The 19,902-nt window shown below is 42.5% G+C and overlaps 1 long non-coding RNA gene across 1 annotated transcript; it reads right to left on the bottom strand.

The window, feature by feature from the left end:
- Nucleotides 1-12,969: 12,969 nt before the first annotated feature.
- LOC130357852 (uncharacterized) lies at nt 12,970-19,585 on the bottom strand. Its single transcript, XR_008889296.1, has 3 exons — nt 19,494-19,585; nt 16,758-16,887; nt 12,970-13,101 (listed from the first exon to the last, which is right to left on the bottom strand). It is a non-coding gene; the product is annotated as an uncharacterized LOC130357852 (long non-coding RNA).
- Between the last annotated feature and the right edge of the window lie 317 nt (nt 19,586-19,902).

The following is a 19,902-nucleotide window of genomic DNA, read 5'->3' as shown; positions in this document are numbered from 1 at the left end:
TTCAGCTGTTGCAAAACTACAACTCTCAGCAGTCACCGACAGCCAACGGGCATGCTGGGAGTTGTAGTTATGCAACCACCAGATGCACCACTACAACTCCCAGCATGCACTTTAACTGATTGTGCAAGCTGGGAGTTGTAGTTACACAACAGCTCAAGGTACACTTTTCCATAGAAAGAATGTGCCTCCAGCTGTTGCAAAACTACAAGTCCCAGCATGCCCATAAGGGAATGCTGGGAGTTGTGGTGGTCTGCCTCCTGCTATTGCATAACTACAGCTCCCAGCATGCCCTTTTTGAATGCTGAGAGCTGTTGCTAAGCAACAGCAGGAGGCTGTCACTCACCTCCAACGATCCTCGCCGCACAGGTCAGTCCCTCGTCGTCTCCGCCGCCGCCGCTGCTCCTGGGGCCCCGATCCCAACAGGGGTGCCGGGGATCGGGGTCCCCAGCACCCGGGGTGCACGTCCCGCACCCGCTCACGTCCTCCGGAAGAGGGGCGGAGCGGGTTGCAGGAGTGACACCCGCAGCAGGCGCCCTGATTGGTCGGCCGGTAATCCGGCCGACGAATCAGGGCGATCGTGAGGTGGCACCAGTGCCACCTCACCCCTGCTGGCTCTGGCTGTTCAGAGACGGCCCCGATCAGCCAATAATTCCGGGTCACCGGGTCACTGGAGACCCGATTGACCCGGAATCCGCCGCAGATCGCTGGACTGAATTGTCCAGCGATCTGCGGCCATCGCCGACATGGGGGGTCATCATGACCCCCCTGGGCGATATGCCCCGATGCCTGCTGAACGATTTCAGCAGGCATCGGGCACCGGCTCCGCTCCAGATGGTTGCGGGGGGCCGGTAAAACACATGACGTTCTCATACGTCATGTGTCCTTAAGGACTCGGAAATGGAGACGTATGAGAACGTCATGTGTCCTTAAGGGGTTAAAGTCCCCCATGATCACAACTCTATCGTTAACTGAAAAAGGTGTTCTGCGAAGAACCATATTCAAAAATCGGTTTTGATTACAGTTTGGAGCATATAATCCAATGAATACATAGTAGATCCCTCCGATCCTGCACCTAAGGGTCACATATCTTCCTTCCTTATCAATATCTACCACTGGGTCTAAGATGTTGCCGAACTACTACTCCCAGCATGCCTGAGAATGCTGGGAGTTGTGGTTTTGCAACAACTGGAGGCACACTGGTTGGGAAACATTGTCTGTTTCCTAACTCAGTGTTTCCAAACCCGTGTGCCTCCAGCTGTTGCAAAACTATAACTACCAGTTTTGCAACAGCTGGAGGTCCCCCCCCTGTGAATGTACAGGGTACATTCACATGGGCAGGGGGCTTACAGTGAGTATCAGGCTGCAAGTTTGTGATGCAGCAAATTTTGCGCGGCAGCTCAAACTCGCATTGGGAAACTCGCTGTAATCCCCCGCCCGTGTGACTGTACCCTAAAAACACTACACTACACTAACACAAAATAAAATAAAAAGTAAAAAAAAACACTACATATACACATACCCCTACACAGCCCCCCTCCCCTCCCAATAAAAATGAAAAATGTCTGGTACGCCACTGTTTCCAAAATGGAGCCTCCAGCTGTTGCAAAACAACAACTCCCAGTATTGCTGGACAGCCGTTGACTGTCCAAGCATGCTGGGAGTTTTGCAACAGCTGGAGGCACCCTGTTTGGGAATCACTGGCGTAGAATACCCCTATGTCCACCCCTATGCAAATCCCTAATTCAGGCCTCAAATGCGCATGGTGCTCTCACTTTGGAGCCCTGTCGTATTTCAAGGCAACAGTTTAGGGTCACATATGGGATATCGCCGTACTCGGGAGAAATTGCCTAACAAATTTTGGGGGGCTTTTACTCCTTTAACCCCTTATGAAAAGGTGAAGTTGGGGTCTACAACAGCATGTTAGTGTAAAAAAATAATTTTTTTACACTAACACGCTGGTGTTGCCCTATACTGTTCATTTTGACAAGAGGTAAAAGGGAAAAAAGCCCCCCAAAATTTGTAATGCAACTTCTCCCGACTACAGAGATACCCCTTAAGTGGTCGTAAAGTGCTCTGGGGGCGCACAACAAGGCCCAGAAGGGAGAATGCACCATGTACATTTGAGGTGATTTCCACAGGGGTGGCTGATTGTTACAGCGGTTTTGACAAACGCAAAAAAAAAAAAAAAACACATGTGACCCCATTTTGGAAACTAAACCCCTCACGGAATGTAATGAGGGGTGCAGTGAGAATTTACACCCCACTGGTGCCTGACAGATCTTTGGAACAGTGGGCTGTGCAAATTAAACTTTTTGTACATCCCACTGTTCCAAAGATCTGACAGACACCAGTGGGGGGTAAATGCTCACTGTACCCCTTGTTACGTTCCTCAAGGGGTCTAGTTTCCAAAATGGTATGCCATGTTGAAGCACTCTGCTTGTAAGGAAAATGGATATTCCAAATAAAAAAATTTTTATTCACATATATAATATGTATACTTTATGTTTGCATCATAAAATTGACATGCTTTTACTTTTGGAAGACACCAGAGGGCTTCAAAGTTCAGCAGCAATTTTCCACACAATTTTCAAACTCACAATTTTTCAGGGACCAGTTCAGGTTTGAAGTGGATTTGAAGGGTCTTTATATTAGAAATACCCCATAAAAGACCCCATTATAAAAACTGCACCCTCCAAAGTATTCAAAATGACATTCAGTAAGGGTTTTAACCCTTTAGGTGTTTCACAGGAATAGCAGCAAAGTGAAGGAGAAAATTCTAAATCTTCATTTTTTACACTCGCATTTTCTTGCAGACCCAATTTTTGAATTTTTACAAGGGGTAAAAGGAGAAAATTTATACTTGTGTTTGTGTTTGTTGCTGTCCTGGCACCATAGGGGCTTCCTAAATGCAACATGCCCCCCGAGCAAAATTTGCTCTCCAAAAGCCAAATATGACTCCTCCTCTTCTGAGCATTGTAGTTCGCCCGTAGTGCACTTCAGGTCCACTTATGGGGTACCTTTATACTCAGAAGAGATGGGGTTACAAATTTTGGGGGGCCTTTTTTGCTATTAACCCTTACAAAAATGTGAAATTTGGGGGGAAACACATTTTAGTGAAAATTTTTTTTTTTTACATATGCAAAAGTCGTGAAACCCCTGTGGGGTATTAAGGCTCACTTTATTCCTTGTTACGTTCCTCAAGGGGTCTAGTTTCCAAAATGGTATGCCATGTGAGGGTTTTTTGCTGTTGTGGCACCATAGGGGCTTCCTAAATGCAACATGCTCCTTCCCTTCTGAGCCCTCTACTGCGCCCGCCGAACACTTTACATGGACATATGAGGTATGTGCATACTCGAGAGAAATTGGGCTACAAATATAAGTATACATTTTCTCCTTCTACCCTTGTAAAAATGTAAAAATTGGGTCTACAAGAACATGCGAGTGTAAAAAATGAAGATTGTGAATTTTCTCCTTCACTTTGCTGCTATTCCTGTGAAACACCTAAAGGGTTAAAACGCTGACTGAATGTCATTTTGAATACTTTGGGGGGTGCAGTTTTTATAATGGGGTCATTTGTGGGGTATTTCTAATATGAAGACCCTTCAAATCCACTTCAAACCTGAACTGGTCCCTGAAAAATAGTGAGTTTGAAAATTTTGTGAAAAATTGGAAAATTGCTGCTGAACTTTGAAGCCCTCTGGTGTCTTCCAAAAGTAAAATCACGTCAATTTTATGATGCAAACATAAAGTAGACATATTTTATTTGTGAATAAAATTTTTATTTATTTGGAATATCCATTTTCCTTACAAGCAGAGAGCTTCAAAGTAAGAAAAATGCAAAATTTTCAAATTTTTTCATAAAATTTTGGATTTTTTCACTAAGAAACGATGCAAGTATCGACAAAATTTTACCAATAACATAAAGTAGAATATGTCACGAACAAACAATCTTGGAATCAGAATGATAGGTAAAAGCATCCCAGAGTTATTAATGTTTAAAGTGACAGTGGTCAGATGTTCAAAAAACGCTCCGGTCCTAAGGTGTAAAAATGCTAACATTATTTTTTCTTTTGTTTCATAAAAATGAACTCTCAGGATTGTGTCTCTTGGTTTGGCTGGAGCCAAATCTTTGGGTTTAGGGAGTCTATGAATTCTATCCAATATTAGATCTAAATCTGATAGTTGGGGTGACAGTTGTCTAAAAAATGCTATGAGGAAATTTCGTAATTCACCCTGTTTAATCGATTCGGGAATCCCCCTCACCCTTATATTATTTCTCCTCGATCGATCCTCAACTTCAGCTAGTTTTAATTTTAAAGAGTCCACTTCTTCTTCCAGCTTTTCCACTTTAGAAACTGTTTTATTGTATGCTGTGTTTATTTCTTCCACTTTGTTTTACACCTCTGATGTACGGGTACCGAGTGATTGAATTTCCCCTTGTATGCTCCTAACAGCTGCGTAAAGTGATGAAGTGAATGAGGTTTGAAGATCGGCCAGTAAGTGTCTGATAGAGGCTTCGGAGACCGGGGCCTTGGGGTCATATGTGGTGTAGTGTCTGAGTGTATCTTACCCCTTTCTATACCCTTGGTCTAAAATTTTGCTCTCTCTTCTCTAGTGGGCGTAAGTGGCAAGTCTTTATGAGAATTCAGTGATTGTCTACGTGCCTCTGGCCCAAACGCCGCTGGGGCGGACAGGCTGGCTAATGTTGGAACACCTCCTTGCCAACTTAATCTCCTCTGAGAATTGGGGTGGCTTAAGTCCTCAATCACCCCTGGTTTACATACTTGGCTTGAGGGTTCCTTTAAGCCTTCTGAACTTATGACTTTATTCTGATATCCTGGATAATCCAAAAAACCTTCCTCTGACATACCTTTCTCACTCACCCCTAGCGTTTCTGTATTTACTGCTTGGCTCCTTTGGCTCAGGGGAAGCGCCGGACTAATTTCACCCACCGCCACAACTTCAACCACAGTCCCGTGTTCCAATGTGTCAAGCACACTCACCGAGTCTCACTCTATCCCGTGCGCGGGTCTCGCTGCGAAAGTCCGGGGGCTACTGGGAGGGAGAGGGGGTATCTTCTGCTCTCCAGGCAATCCGCTCCCTGGTAACGGCACCACGCTGCGCCCGTCTGTCACCTCCCGGCTTGTACTTCCGCCCGGACGTGACGTCTGGTTCCTGGGGGCGGGACTGTAATCCGGCTGTGCCAGAGAACTTCGTGCTGGCTCATTTCTCGCCACAGTCCCTCCGCTGGAACTTATCTGCATCTGGGAGAATTGGATTTTCTTATTGCCGGTCGCATTTCCCTTTTTCTGCTGGGGTGAGTAATAGGTTGTAATTTTTGGTGGGCTTCTCTTAGACCTAGTCCGGGTCATAAGTTTCCGAGAGCTGGGGAGATCCCACAGCGGTGTAAAAGTATTTAGTGTAGAGGTATCTGTAAAATCGCTCCAAATTTCCACACTGAATTAGTTGGGCCGCTCTGTGCCGCAGAACGCCGGTAGTTCAGTGGTCCTCGCTACTCACGTAGCTGCTGCCGCCATGCACATCTAGCCACATCCACCAGACTGCACTGCATTTTACTTTAACATGGTGGTAAATTAGTGGTAACTTGCATCCTTTCTTGGTGAAGACACCAGAGGGCTTCAAAGTTCAGCAGCAATTTTTCACAAAATTTTCAAACTCACAATTTTTCAGGGACCAGTTCAGGTTTGAAGTGGATTTGAAGGGTCTTTATATTAGAAATACCCCATAAAAGACCCCATTATAAAAACTGCACCCTCCAAAGTATTCAAAATGACATTCAGTAAGGGTTTTAACCCTTTAGGTGTTTCACAGGAATAGCAGCAAAGTGAAGGAGAAAATTCTAAATCTTCATTTTTTACACTCGCATTTTCTTGCAGACCCAATTTTTGAATTTTTACAAGGGGTAAAAGGAGAAAATTTATACTTGTGTTTGTAGCCCAATTTCTCTTGCGTAAGCACATACCTCATATGTCTATGTAAAGTGTTCGGCGGGCGCAGTAGAGGGCTCAGAAGCGAAGGAGCGACAAGGGGATTTTGGAGAGTACGTTTTTCTGAACTGGTTTTTGGTGGGCATGTTGCATTTAAACATAACAAGGAATAAAGTGAGCCTTAATACCCCACAGGTGTTTCACGACTTTGGCATATGTAAAAAAAAAAATATTTTTTTTCACTAAAATGTGTGTTTCCCCCCAAATTTCACATTTTTGCAAGGGTTAATAGCAGAAAATACTCCCCAAAATTTGTAACACCATCTCTTCTGAGTATGGAGGTACCCCATAAGTTGACCTGAAGTGCCCTACGGGCGAACTACAATGCTCAGAAGAGAAGGAGTCATATTTGCCTTTTTGAGAGAAAATTTTGGTTGGGGGGCATGTCGCATTTAGGAAGCCCCTATGGTGCCAGGACAGAAAAAAAAACCACATGGCATACCATTTTGGAAACTAGACCCCTTGAGGAACGTAACAAAGCATAAAGTGAGCCTTAATACCCCACAGGTGTTTCACTACTTTTGCATATGTAAAAAAAAAATTTTTTTCATTAAAATGTGTTTCCCCCCAAATTTCCCATTTTTGCAAGGGTTAATAGCAGAAAATATCCCCCAAAATTTGTAACCCCATCTCTTCTGAGTATGGAGGTACCCCATAAGTTGACCTAAAGTGCACTACGGGCGAACTACAATGCTCAGAAGAGAAGGAGTCATATTTGGCTTTTTGAGAGCAAATTTTGGTCGGGGGTGGCATGTTGCATTTAGGAAGCCCCTATGGTGCCAGAACAGCAAAAAAAACACCACATGGCATACCATTTTGGAAACTAGACCCCTCACAGAATTTAATAAGGGGTGCAGTGAGTATTTACACCCCACTGGCATTTGACAGATCTTTGGAACAGTGGGCTGAGCAAATGAAAAATTTTATTTTTCATTTTCACGGACCACTGTTCCAAAAATCTGTCAGACACCTGTGGGGTGTAAATGCTCACTGTACCCCTTATTACATTATGTGAGGGGTGTAGTTTCCAAAATGGGGTCACATGTTGGGGGTCCATTGTTCTGGCACTATGGGGGCTTTGTAAACACACGTGGCCTTCAATTCCGGACACATTTTCTCTTCAAAATCCCAATGGCGCTCCCTCTCTTCTGAGCATTGTAGTTCGCCCGCCGAGCACTTAACATCCACATTTGGGGTATTTTCTTACTCAGAAGAAATGGGGTTACAAATTTTGGGGGGCTTTTTTCCTATTTTCCCTTGTGAAAATGAAAAATTTTGAAAAATTTTAAATAATTTTTTTCATTTTCCCATCCAACTTTAATGAAAATTTGTCAAACACCTGTGGGGTGTTAAGGTGCACTATACCCCTTGTTACATTCCGTGAGGGGTGTAGTTTCCAAAATGGGGTCACATGTCGGTATTTGTTGTTTTGCGTTTATGTCAGAACCGCTGAAAAATTTGCCACCCTGTGCAAATCACCAATTTAGGCTTCAAATGTACATAGTGCGCTCTCACTCCTGAGCCTTGTTGTGCGCCCACAGATCATTTTGCGCCCACATCTGGGGTATTTCCATGCTCAGGAGAAATTGCGATACAAATTTTGGGGGTCTTTTTTTCCTTTTTACCTCTTGTGAAAATAAAAAGTATGGGGCAACACCAGCATGTTAGTGTAAAAAAAATTTTTTTTACACTAACAGGCTGGTGTAGACCCCAACTTTTCCTTTTCATAAGGGGTAAAGGAGAAAAAGCCCCTCAAAATGTGTAGTGTCATTTCTCCCGAGTACGGAGATACCCCATATGTGCCCCTAAACTGTTTCCTTGATATACAACAGGGCTCCGAAGTGAGATAGCGCCATGCACATTTGAGGACTAAATTAGGGATTGCATAGGGGTGGACATTGGGAATCACTGGCGTAGAATACCCCTAACAGGGTGCCTCCAGCTGTTGCCAAACTCCCAGCATGCCTGGACAGTCAGTGGCTGTCCAGAAATGCTGGGAGTTGTTGTTTTGCAACAGCTGGAGGCTCCGTTTTGGAAACACTACCGTACAATACGTTTTCAATTTTTATTGGGGGGACAGTGTAAGGGGGTGTATATGTAGTGTTTCACCCTTTATTTTGTGTTAGTGTAGTGTAGTGTTTTTAGGGTACATTCACACTGGCGGAGGTTTACAGTGAGCTCCCTGCTAGGAGTTTGCGCTTCGGTGAAAAATTTGCCACAGCTCATACTTGAAGCAGAAAACTTACTGTAAGCCTGCCCGTGTGAATGTACCCTGTATGTTCACATGGGGGGGGGGGGGGCAAACCTCCAGCTGTTTCAAAACTACAACTCCCAGCATGTACTGACAGGCCATGCAGGCTGGGAGTTGTACTTTTGCAACAGCTGGAGGCACACTGGTTGGAAAACCTTCAGTTAGGTTCGGTTATCTAACTCAATATTTTCCAACCAGTGTGCCTCCAGCTGTTGCAAAACTACAACTCCCAGCATGTACTGATCACCGAAGGGCATGCTGGGAGATGTAGTTATGCAACAGCTTGAGGGATCGCAACTACAACTCCCAGCATGCTGAGACAGCAGTTTGCTGTCTGTGCATGCTGGGATTTGCAGCTTTGCAACATCTGGAGAGCTACAGTATAGAGACCACTGCAAGCTGTGGCCCTCCAGATGCTGCAAAACTACAAATCCCAGCATGCCCCAGCAAACAGTTGTGTGGGCATGCTAGGAGTTCTAGTTTTGCAAGATCTGGAGGGCTATAGTTCAGAGACTACCATATAGTGGTCTTCAACTGTAGCCCTCCAGCTGTTGCAAAACTACAACTCCCAGCATGACCAGAGATGTCTGGGCATGCTGGGAGTTGTAGTTTTGCAACATCTGTAGTGCTAAAGTATAGAGACCACTATATAGTGGTCTCGGACTGCAGCCTCACAGATGTTTCTAGGCAACTTCCGGCTTCCGATCCAGGGAGCCTGCTGCACGACATCGCTGCCCGCCGATCTCCGACGCCGATCGTCGCCCGCAGCCTCCGCAGATCGGTAAGTGGACTCCGGCGCCGGTCCCTGATGGTTTCCCCGTTCTGCCCCGCCTATTGTGGGTGGGCAGGACGGGGAAAACTAAAGTTAACCCCCCCGCCCCCGATCTGCTATTGGTGGTCGCGTCTAGACCACCAATAGCAGGAATAGGAGGGGTGGCACCCCTGCCACCTCACTCCTATCTCTTCAGGGGGATTGTGGGTGTTAGACACCCGCGATCCCCCTTCTATTCCGGGTCACCATAGACCCGTAATGACCCGGAATCGCAAGTGTGAATTCACTTGCCATTTGCGCCGATCGCCGACATGGGGGGGGTCTGATGACCCCCCTGGGCATTTGCACGGGGTGACTGCTGATCGATATCAGCAGCCACCCCGGTCCAGTCCCCGCCCGGCGGGGATCGAAATTCCCACGGACGTATGAGTACGTGCCTGGTCCTTAAGACCCAGGGTGCAGGGACGTACTCCTATGTGCTTGGTCCTTAAGGGGTTAAACTAATCCTGTAAGTGGGTGTTTACCAGTGATCTTCAGATCGCTCATATAATAAACTGCACTGGTATTATAGTACAGTATAGTATGCCTTTCAGCCTTATGCTGACAGGCAATGTTTAGTTATGGGGTTTTGGATTATTCTTTTATATTTTTGGGGTCATTTTTTCAGAACAATGTGAAAATTAGCACACATGTTGGTGATCACTTCCTGTACCACTATTTATCACCAGATTTGGCAGCCAAATTGGATTATGCAATATTCTGCAAACCTTTTTTTGGGGTTATAAAGTTTTTTGGGAAATTTTATTCATTTTTTTCTGTTTAAAAAATGTTTTTGTATCAAATATAAAATTAAGAAAAGGGATATTTTTGTGGAGGAGGAGTTTTGGTTTATTTAATCACTTTATTAACCTTACTTCTTTTTTTTTCCTTAATTGTAACTATTCCTATTAAGGGACTTAAAGCAGCCATCTTTCGATAGCTCATATATTAATTGACTGCAGTAGTATGACAGTGTCTTATTCCTCTTGGCATTGTTCTAAAAGACAATGTATGGTTAAGATACTGTAAGGGGTTTTATTGTGGTGTTTTTTTTTTTAAACATTTTTTTTCTCTTTTTTTAATATGTTTAAGGGTGTTCTCTTTAGTTTATTAACTTTTTTTTGTTCTTTTTTATCCCATGAGAGGGCTTTCACCAGCGATCTACTGATCGCCCATACAATACATTGTACTAGTATTACAGTGCAGTGTATTATGGCTATCAGCATTATGTTGACAACCAATGTTTGACCCCTTCAGGACCAAGCCCATTTTGGCCTTAAGGACCAGAGCGTTTTTTGAACATCTGACCACTGTCACTTTAAACATTAATAACTCTGGAATGCTTTTAGTTATCATTCTGATTCAGAGATAGCTTTTTCGTGACATATTCTACTTTAACATAGTGGTAAAATTTTGTGGTAACTTGCATCCTTTCTTGGTGAAAAATCCCAAAATTTCATGAAAAAATTTAAAATTTTGCATTTTTCAAACTTTGAAGCTCTCTGCTTGTAAGGAAATGGATATTCCATTTTTTTATTATTCACATATACAATATGTCCACTTTATGTTTGCAGCATAAAATTGGTGAGTTTTTACTTTTGGAAGACATCAGAGGGCTTCAAAGTTCAGCAGCAATTTTCCACAAAAATTTTTTAACTCGCTATTTTTCAGGGACCAGTTCAGTTTTGAAGTGGATTTGAAGGGTCTTCATATTAGAAATACCCCACAAATGACCCCATTATAAAAACTGCAACCCCCAAAGTATTCAAAATGACATTCATTCAGTGTTTTAACCCTTTAGGTGTTTCACAGGAATAGCAGCAAAGTGAAGGAGAAAATTCACAATCTTCATTTTTTACACTCGCATGTTCTTGTAGACCCAATTTTTTTTATTTTTGCAAGGGGTAAAAGTAGAAAATTTTTACTTGTATTTGTAGCCCAATTTCTCTTGAGTAAGCACATACCTCATATGTCTATGTAAAGTGTTCGGCGGGCACAGTAGAGGGCTCAGAAGGGAAGGAGCGACAAGGCGATTTTGGAGAGAACATTTTTCTGAAATGGTTTTTTGGGGGGCATGTCACCTTTAGGAAGACCCTAGGGTGTCAAAACAGCAAAAAAAAAAAAAAAAAACACATGGCATACCATTTTGGAAACTAGACCCCTTGGGGAACGTAACAAGGGGTAAAATGAACCTTAATACCCCACAGGGGTTTCACGACTTTTGCATATGTAAAAAAAATAAATTATAATTTAACCTAAAATGCTTGGTTTCCCAAAAATTTTACATTTTTAAAAAGGGTAATAGCAGAAAATACCCCCCAAAATTTGAAGCCCAATTTCTCCCGATTCAGAAAACACCCCATATGGGGGTGAAAAGTGCTCTGCTGGCACACTACAGGTCTCTGAGAAGAAGGAGTCACATTTTGGCTTTTTGGAAGCAAATTTTGCTCTGCGGGCATGCCGCATTTAGGAAGCCCCTATGGTGCCAGGACAGCAAAAAAAAAAAACCCACATGGCATTACATTTTGGAAACTAGACCCCTCGGGGAACGTAACAGTGTTACAGTGAGTACTTACACCTAACAGGTTTTTTGAACAGTGGGCCATAAATTTTTTTTTTTTTTTTTTACACTATATTGATAGTGTTACCCCAAAAGGCCCCCAAAATTTGTAGAACAAGTTTGTCTGAGAAAAAAAATACCCCATATGTGGATGTAAATTGCTCTCTGGATGCACTGCAATGCTCAGAATGGAAGGAGTGAAAATTTTGTTGAAATTGAAGTCGGGGATCATGTGCATTTATAAAGTCCCCAAGAGCAAAAAAAAAAAAACACATGTGACACCATTTTAGAAACTACCCCCCTCAATGAACGTAACAAGGGGTACAGTGGGAAATAATACCTCACAGGTTTTTTGAAAAGTGGGCCATTAATTTAAAAATTTGATTTTTTTACACTAAAATGCTGGGGTTACCCAATTTTTAACATTTTCACAAGGGGTAATATGAGGAATTGGGATACAAATTTTGGAGGGCTTTTTCCCCTGACTATGAAAATACATCCACATATGGGGTAACATGCTGGACGGGCGCACAACAAGGCTCAGAAGTCATAGAGGTCAGTTTGTATTTGTGGCCTATGGCATATCAGTAGCTGACGGTTACATTCATTCCGAGGAAAATAAAAAAATGAAACGCCCATATGTGACACCATTACAGAAAGTACCCACCATAAGGAATGGGTATAGGGGTAAAGAGGACATTTTGAACGCACGGGTGTTTCCTAAATTTATTTTCCAGGAATGGATGAAGGGTAGCTTTTGAAAATTGCAATTTTCAACTTATGCTCTGCTTCATCTTTCTGGGAACAACTAACATCCTTCATTGTTCAGCGTCTGACACTTTTCTACGTGTCCTTGCTACCACTCGTAGATTTTTTTTTATTTTTCTCAAAAAAAGCGCAATTGCGCAAAAAAAAAGGATCTCAGTTTTTTTTTTCCGCAAATGATACATTCCAGTCCACTGGATTAAGTAGTCTATGGTACACCAAGCAGGTGACAACTTTAGAAAATCATCCACCCAAAAAAAAAAGCAGCTGAATTGCAAAAAAAATAACGCAATTGCGCAAAATCTTTACACATGAAAAGTAGTCTAAAGGCAATGATGCATGTCCCCCCTTGACATCCTCCTCGTCTCAGTCCATCAACCAACATCCTCTGGTGCCACGATCCATCTCCTTTAACTGCTGTCGTTGATAGTATTTGATAGCATTTAGTAGAGGTCCCCCATTCAGCACTGACTGCTCTTAGTGAACACGATCTCAAGAGAAGAACTCAACAAAAGAACTTTAAAAAAGTATAATTTATTTACAGAACAAAAAAAAAGTAAAAAAAAAAAACATTTAGTAGAAGAGATGTATATTTTATGTAAGACAAAAAAAAAAAACTGACAATGGGACGCAGCCAGGTTTTTATGTTGCGGGAGCTTTTCATAGTGGAAACTGTTGATTACTTCACAGAACAGAAAGTGCAGATCTGGAGAAAAAAAAAAAAAAAAAAAAAGTTATTTTCATCTGATTTTACAGTTCAATTAATACTTCAGCCAACCTAAAAACTAATGAGTTTCCTTCAATTTACTTCTCGAACCCAAAATAGCAAGTTAGTGAAATAGGTTTCATTAAACTGGAGAAATGCCAATCTTTGGAACCACTGACTCATTATTTAACCCCTTCAGGACCAAGCCCATTTTGGCCTTAAGGACCAGAGCGTTTTTTGCACATCTGACCACTGTCACTTTAAACATTAATAACTCTGGAATGCTTTTAGTTATCATTCTGATTCCGAGATTGTTTTTTCGTGACATATTCTACTTTAACATAGTGGTAAATTTTTGTGGTAACTTGCATCCTTTCCTTGTGAAAAATCCTAAAATTTGATGAAAAATTAGAAAATTTTGCATTTTTCTAACTTTGAAGCTCTCTGCTTGTAAGGAAAATGTATATTACAAATAAAAAAAATTTTTATTCACATATACAATATGTCTACTTTATGTTTGCATCATAAAAGTGACGAGTTTTTACTTTTGGAAGACACCAGAGGGCTTCAAAGTTCAGCAGCAATTTTCCAATTTTTCACAAAATTTTCAAACTCACTATTTTTCAGGGACCAGTTCAGGTTTGAAGTGGATTTGAAGGGTCTTCATATTAGAAATACCCCACAAAAGACCCCATTATAAAAACTGCACCCCCCAAAGTATTCAAAATGACATTCAGTCATCATTTTAACCCTTTAGGTGTTTCACAGGAATAGAAGCAAAGTGAAGGAGAAAATTCACAATCTTCATTTTTTACACTCGCATGTTCTTGTAGACCCAATTTTTGAATTTTTACAAGGGGTAAAAGGAGAAAATGTATACTTATATTTGTAGCCCAATTTCTCTTGAGTAAGCACATACCTCATATGTCTATGTAAATTGTTCGGCGGGCGCAGTAGAGGGCTCAGAAGGGAAAGAGCGACAAGGGGATTTTGGAGAGTACGTTTTTCTGAAATGGTTTTTGGGGGGCATGTTGCATTTAGGAAGCCCCTATGGTGCCAGAACAGCAAAAACCCCTCACCTGGCATACCATTTTGGAAACTAGACCCCTTGAGGAACATAACAAGGAATAAAGTGAGCCTTAATACCCCACAGGTGTTTCACGACTTTGGCATATGTAAAAAAAAAAATATTTTTTTTCACTAAAATGTGTGTTTCCCCCCAAATTTCACATTTTTCCAAGGGTTAATAGCAGGAAATACCCCCCAATATTTGTAACCCCTTCTCTTCTGAGTATGGAGGTACCCCATAAGTTGACCTGAAGTGCACTATGGGCGAACTACAATGCTCAGAAGAGAAGGAGTCATATTTGGCTTTTTGAGAGCAAATTTTGCTCGGGGGGCATGTCGCATTTAGGAAGCCCCTATGGTGCCAGAACAGCAAAAAAAAAAAAACACATGGCATACCATTTTGGAAACTAGACCCCTTGAGGAATGTAACAAGGAATAAAGTGAGCCTTAATACCCCACAGGTGTTTCACGACTTTTGCATATGCATATGTGACCCCTTGAGGAACGTAACAAGGGATACAGTGAGCATTTGCCCCCCACTGGTGTCTGACAGATCTTTGGAACAGTGGGCTGTACAAGTTTTCATTTTCACGGACCACTGTTCCAAAGATCCGTCAGACACCTGTGGGGGGGTAAATTCTCACTGCACCCCTCATTACATTCCGAGAGGGGTGTCGTTTCCGAAATGGGGTCACATGTGGGGTTTCGTTTTTTTTGCGTTTGTCAAAACCGCTGTAACAATCAGCCACCCCTAAGCAAATAACCTCAAATGTACATGGCGCACTCTCCCTTCTGGGCCTTGTTGTGCGCCCCCAGAGCACTTTGCGCTCACATATGGGGTATCTCTGTAGTCGGGAGAAATTGCGTTACAAATTTTGGGGGGCTTTTTTCCCTTTTACCTCTTGTGAAAATGTTAAGTATAGGGCAACATCAGCATGTTAATGTAAAAAATTTAATTTTTTTACACTAACATTCTGGTGTAGACCCCAACATTTCCTTTTCGTGAAGGGTTAAAGAAGAAAAAGCCCCCCAAACCTTGTAACGCAATTTCTCCCGAGTACGGCGATACCCCATATGTCGCCCTAAACTGTTGCCTTGAAATACGACAGGGCTCCAAAGTGAGAGCGCCGTGCGCATTTGAGGCCTAAATTAGGGATTTGCATAGGGGTGGACATAGGGGTATTCTACGCCAGTGATTCCCAAACAGGGTGCCTCCAGCTGTTGCAAAACCCCCAGCATGCGTGGACAGTCAACGGCTGTCCGGCAATACTGGGAATTATTGTTTTTCAACAGCTGGAGGCTCTGCTTTGGAAACAGTGGTGTACCGGACGTTCTTATTGGGGGAGGGGGGCTGTGTAGGGGTATGTGTATATGTAGTGTTTTTAACTTTTTATTTTATGTTAGTGTAGTGTAGTGTTTTTAGGGTACAGTCACATGGGCGGGGGATTGCAGCGAGTTTCCCAGCGCAAAATTTGCTGCATCTCAAGATGCGAGAAACCCACTGTAAAAGCCTCGCCCATGTGAATGTACCCTGGTCTGTTAGTGCATGCTTGGAGTTATAGTTTTGCAACAGCTGGAGGCACACAGGTTAGGAAACACTGAGTTAGAAACAGACAATGTTTCCCAACCAGTGTGTCTCCAGTTGTTGCAAAACTACAACTCCCAGCATGCCCAGACAGCTGAAGGGCATGCTGGGAGTTGTAGTTCGACAACATCTGAAGGGCCAGATGTTGCTGAACTAAAACTCCCAGCATGCCTGGACAGTCAGTGCATACTGGGAGTTGTAGTTTTGCAACAGCTGGAAGAGCACAGATTGGAGACCATTATACAATGGTCTCCAAACTGGGGCCCTCCAGATGTTCCAAACTACAACTCCCAGCATGCATGGTCTGTTAGTGCATGCTGGGAGTTATAGTTTTGCAACAGCTGGAGGCACACAGGTTAGGAAACACTGAGTTAGAAACAATGTTTCCCAACCAGTGTGTCTCCAGTTGTTGCAAAACTACAACTCCCAGCATGCCCAGACAGCTGAAGGGCATGCTGGGAGTTGTAGTTCGGCAACATCTGAAGGGCCAGATGTTGCTGAACTAAAACTCCCAGCATGCCTGGACAGTCAGTGCATGCTGGAAGTTGTAGTTTTGCAACAGCTGGAAGAGCACAGATTGGAGACCATTATACAATGGTCTCCAAACTGGGGCCCTCCAGATGTTGCAAAACTACAACTCCCAGCATGCATGGTCTGTTAGTGCATGCTGGGAGTTATAGTTTTGCAACAGCTGGAGGCACACAGGTTAGGAAACACTGAGTTAGAAACAATGTTTCCCAACCAGTGTGTCTCCAGTTGTTGCAAAACTACAACTCCCAGCATGCCCAGACAGCTGAAGGGCATGCTGGGAGTTGTAGTTCGGCAACATCTGAAGGGCCAGATGTTGCTGAACTAAAACTCCCAGCATGCCTGGACAGTCAGTGCATGCTGGGAGTTGTAGTTTTGCAACAGCTGGAAGAGCACAGATTGGAGACCATTATACAATGGCAGTATTGCAGTTCTATGCGGTGTAAGAAGTCAAAATGAAAACTTAAGGACTTACCATAAGATTTTGGAAAGATGTCAAGACTTATGCTAATAGCACAACTGGAGCAGAGTATGGTAATGTAGGAAGTTGTTAAATGTTCTTTACATGGTCTTCTATACCGGGTAGTAAAATAAACTTCTAATACCTACAAGAAGCACAACAATTTGTTACGATATGTACTGTGAAATATCAATCTTTGTAACACCTTCCTGCTAAAATAATTATCGTTCTAAGATAACACACTGAACATCTTAAATCTTAGACCTAAACTCCTACCAAAGCAAAACTAACCAAAATAGCAGTCTTCCACTGATCCACCAGAAACAAAAAAAGGTTTGGTTCCATAATGGGGGATTATGAACCATTATGCCTGCAAGTGACAAGTGAATGGATTTCTTAACCTGAAGTCAGTCAACACACTGCTCATCTTTTAACTAAGCTCCTCCTACCAGAGCAAAACTAACCAAAAATAGCAGTCTTCCACTAGTCCACCAGCACAATAAGGTTTGGATCCACAATGGGGGGGCTTATGGACCGTTATGCCTTCAAGTGACAAGCAGATAGCTTTGTACTGCCATTTTCAGCAAAAGCACTACTGAATGTTTTTTTGCACCTGAAGTTAGTCAACACACTGCTCATCTTCGAACTAAACTCCTCCTACCAGAGCAAAACTAACCAAAAATAGCAGACTTCCACTAATCCACCAGCACAAAAAGGTTTGGATCCATAATGGGGGGCTTATGGACCGTTATGCCTTCAAGTGACAAGCATATAGCTTTGTACTGCCATTTTCAGCAAAAGCGCTACTGAATTTTTTTTGTACCAAAAGGGAGTTAGTACACTCATCTTCAATCTAAGCTCCTCCCAAAAAAAGCAGTCTTCCACTAATCCACCAGCACAAAAGGTTTAGATCCACAATGGGGGGCTTATGGACCGTTATGCCTTCAAGTGACAAGCAGATAGCTTTGTACTGCCATTTTCAGCAAAAGCACTGCAGAATTTTTTTTTTTTGCACCAAAAGGGAGTTAGTACACTGTCCTGTCATCTTCCATCTAAGCTCCTCCTACCAGAGCAAAACTAACCAAAAATAGCAGTCTTCCACTAATCCACCAGCACAAAAGGTTTAGATCCACAATGGGGGGGCTTATGGACCGTTATGCCTTCAAGTGACAAGCAGATAGCTTTGTACTGCCATTTTCAGCAAAAGCGCTACTGAATGTTTTTTTTGCACCTGAAGTTAGTCAACACACTGCTCATCTTCGAACTAAGCTCCTCCTACCAGAGCAAAACTAACCAAAAATAGCAGTCTTCCACTAATCCACCAGCACAAAAAGGTTTGGATCCATAATGGGGGGCTTATGGACCGTTATGCCTTCAAGTGACAAGCAGATAGCTTTGTACTGCCATTTTCAGCAAAAGCGCTACTGAATTTTTTTTGTACCAAAAGGGAGTTAGTACACTCATCTTCAATCTAAGCTCCTCCCAAAAAAAGCAGTCTTCCACTAATCCACCAGCACAAAAGGTTTAGATCCACAATGGGGGGCTTATGGACCGTTATGCCTTCAAGTGACAAGCAGATAGCTTTGTACTGCCATTTTCAGCAAAAGCGCTACTGAATGTTTTTTTGCACCTGAAGTTAGTCAACACACTGCTCATCTTCGAACTAAGCTCCTCCTACCAGAGCAAAACTAACCAAAAATAGCAGTCTTCCACTAATCCACCAGCACAAAAAGGTTTGGATCCATAATGGGGGGGGCTTATGGACCGTTATGCCTTCAAGTGACAAGCAGATAGCTTTGTACTGCCATTTTCAGCAACCGCACTACATAATTTTTTTTTGCACCAAAAGGGAGTTAGTACACTGTCCTGTCATCTTCAATCTAAGCTCCTCTTACCAGAGCAAAACTAACCAAAAATAGCAGTCCTTCACTAATCCACCAGCACAAAAAGGTTTGGATCCATAATGGGGGGCTTATGGACCGTTATGCCTTCAAGTGACAAGCAGATAGCTTTGTACTGCCATTTTCAGCAAAAGCGCTACAGAATTTTATTTTCCACCAAAAGGGAGTTAGCACACAGTCATCTTTAATTTAAGCTCTTCCTACCAAAGCACAACTAACTAAAAATAGCAGTCTTCCACTAATCCACCAGCACAAAAAGGTTTGGATCCACAATGGGGGGCTTATGGACCGTTATGCCTTCAAGTGAAAAGCAGATAGCTTTGTACTGCCATTTTCAGCAAAAGCGCTACAGAATTTTATTTTCCACCAAAAGGGAGTTAGCACACCGTTATCTTTAATTTAAGCTCCTCCTACCAAAGCACAACTAACTAAAAATAGCAGTCTTCCACTAATCCACAAGCACAAAAAGGTTTGGATCCACAATGGGGGGCTTATGGACCGTTATGCCTTCAAGTGAAAAGCAGATAGCTTTGTACTGCCATTTTCAGCAAAAGCGCTACAGATTTTTTTTTTTTTGCACCAAAAGGGAGTTAGCACATTCATCTTCAATCTAAGCTCCTCCTTCCAAAATTAACCAAATATAACAAATCTTTCACTAATCCACCAGCACAAAAAAGGTTTGGATCCAAAATGGACGGGGTTATGAACCATTAGGCCTTCAAGTGACAAGTGAATTGTCCAGCCTTTCTGTATGAGAAGATGAAAACCTTACCCACCATACAATTTTGGCTAGAAGTCACCTCTTATGAAGATTCAATGACTGGTAAGGTAGTAAGTTTAAGGATCTTACCATGGTCTACTACACAATGTAGAAGAATGAACTTGCCATACCTACAAAAAGGAAAAAAAAATTGTAAGTTATTGAAGTAAACATCAATACACTAAGTTTCCAATCATTAGAATCAATAGTTTCTTAAAAAGTAACCAAAAGTAACGCAAAAAGGTAAGACATGCTTTGCCTAGACTACACGATAAAAAAAACTGCAGTCTACCACTGATCTACCAACACAAAAATATTTGGATCCATAATGTGGGGGTGGGTGATATGAACAATTATGCCTTCAAATGACAAGGGAATAGCTTTGCATTGCTATTGATTTTATCATATTAAAGTAACCCACCTGTTTTTTTGACTGGTGCCCAGAACTGATGGGATTTGGGGTTATTGGACTATGTTGCAGCTGCTTAAAAAGTGTAAC

This window comes from Hyla sarda, chromosome 2 (assembly GCF_029499605.1).
Source record: "Hyla sarda isolate aHylSar1 chromosome 2, aHylSar1.hap1, whole genome shotgun sequence".
Classification (NCBI taxonomy): Eukaryota; Metazoa; Chordata; class Amphibia; order Anura; family Hylidae; genus Hyla; species Hyla sarda.
This window is presented reverse-complemented; position numbering and strand designations above follow the sequence as displayed.